Here is a 2446-nt window from a genome sequence, read left to right as displayed (position 1 = left end):
GACCGGGACCGGCAACGGGATCACAACCCTCGGCGCCACGCCCGCCCCTCGCTCAGCCAGTGAGCGGCCGGTCTGTATGTGGGATCCGAACCCTCGGCGGGAGCGCCGCCACACTTCCCAAGTGGCGCACTATAGCAGTGCGCCACCGGGCCAGCCCCATCAGAGGGTTTTTTAAAAGGTACACTTTTACATTAGTCACACAGTTAAAATTATCAAATAGTCACACACTTATAGCTATCATATACCCACACACAGACATACATACCCTCCTGGTGTGAGAAGGGGGTTTGGGGAGGCCTAGTGCAAGCTTATAACAGAAGCTGAAAGAAGCCAGTTAATCGCTTAGGGGCATGAGGAGGGGAGTTGGGGAAGCCTAGCGCATGCTGATAACAGAAGCTGAAAGAAGCCAGTTAATCACTTAGGGATGGCAAAAACTTCAACAGTGTGGTTTCCTCCTTAGGTTGTCTAGATACATCTGGATACAGCTATTGCTTTTATCAGTCAGAGACAGCATAGGCGGGAAACAGCAAAGGCAGGCAGAATTTAAAATTTTTCTAAGTACAGGACAATTTTTAACCTTCAATTTTCACCACTGGTGTTGGGGGGTCTTTCAAACAAGAACACTTTTCAAACAGTAAAAATGGCATAAGCTAAATCAATCTACCTTGTCACAGGCATCCTATGAGATACTTGACCAGTTTTCCTCAAAATTGTTAAGGTCATTAAAAACAAAGTCTAAGAGGGAAGAACAGAATGGACCACCTCCAGGGATGCTGCCCTGTACTCCTTAAACCCTTCCCCTATATAAGACCCTGAACAGCTTTACTGTCGCTACCTGCCTTATGCATAAGTCTATCTATTCTTTTAATAAGGCATTGCTTCCTTGACTGCTGGGTTCATCGTTCATTTCTATGACTTTGGAACCCACAAACTTAATTTGGTCACCAGCAAAAATTAGAAAACTTTGGGCACCAGAAAGGATGCTAGCTGAAAGAGGCAAGTGGCCACCGGGACTATTTTGCTCCCATGCTGCTGCTGGGACACCTATAATTTGAAGTTTGAAACAGAGCACTTTCTCTGCACATCTGGAGAGCTCCTGGCTGATCTAGACATGACGTAATAGGAAGCTACTCAACGCGCAGCCGCCGTGGCCTCCAACGATTGGCCAACAGAGGGGTGCTAGGCCACTGTCGACCTGCTCACTGTGGGCCGGAGGAGAAGGAGTGCCGAAGAGAGCCCCGGCGCCGACCCCAAAGAGGTTCTCACCAGATGTGTTCCCCAGACTTTGTACTTCAGCCTCCAAAACTAAATCTGAGTGAAGAACCACAGGGACTTCCGGTCAAGATGGCAGAATAGACGGTCCCTAGAGTCACTCTCTCCCACAAATCAACTGATTTAAACTATAAAAACATAACATCAAGTGCACACAGAACAGGGAGATGTCCAGCGGGGGAGGCAGACGTTCCACGGAGACCACATGCACACTGTGGGGCCACCGTTATACGAACCAGCAGATAGGATTCACTGCTGCCACCCGGCTCCATTCCCAGCCCAGCCCAGCGCAAACAGAGTGGGGATCTATAAAAACATAACATCAAGTGCACACAGAACAGGGAGATGTCCAGCGGGGGAGGCAGACGCTCCACGGAGACCACATGCACACTGTGGGGCCACTGTTATACGAACCAGCAGATAGGATTCACTGCTGCCACCCGGCTCCATTCCCAGCCCAGCCCAGCGCAAACAGAGTGGGGACATGTCCAGCAGGGGAGGCGGAGGCTCCTCAGAAACCATGCACCCTGTGGAGCCACAACTGCATGATCCAGCAGCCTGGCCTAGGACGCACGGAGCAGGGAGAAGTCCAGCACGGGAGGTGGAAGCTCAGCAGAGACCACACACCCCGCGGTACAGCCCCATGATCCAGCAGCCCAGCCAAGTCCAAGCTGACCAGAGAGGTGGCTCCCCGGAGAGGCCCAACACCCGAGGCAACCACACACACAAGGCACTAGTGGCCAACAGAGCAGTCATTGAGGTAGCCATAGCAAATTGGCAACCACGGCAACATCTTAGTCAGTCAATAGTGTCAAACCTGCGGACTGTGAAACCCCCTGCCACAATGAATAAACATCAAAGAAAAGATACCAGAAATACAAAAATTCAAGTACACTACCAAAGGATAATAACTCTCAAGCTCTAGATCCTATAGAACAAGAAGCCCTTGAAATGACTGACAAGGAATTTCGAGTGATAATTCTAAGGAAACTGAATGAGATACAAGAAAACTCAGCTAGACATCATGATGAAAGCAGGAGAAGTATACAGGACCTGAAAGAAGAAATGTACAAGGAAATCAATGTCCTGAAAAAACATGTAGCAGAACATGCTGAACTGAAGAAGTTATTCAGCGAAATAAAAAAAACAATGGAGAGTTTAACCAGCAGCTGTG

The sequence above is a fragment of the Galeopterus variegatus genome, unplaced genomic scaffold, assembly GCF_000696425.1.
Source record: "Galeopterus variegatus unplaced genomic scaffold, G_variegatus-3.0.2 Scaffold1866, whole genome shotgun sequence".
Classification (NCBI taxonomy): Eukaryota; Metazoa; Chordata; class Mammalia; order Dermoptera; family Cynocephalidae; genus Galeopterus; species Galeopterus variegatus.
Note: the sequence above shows the minus strand (reverse complement) of the source record.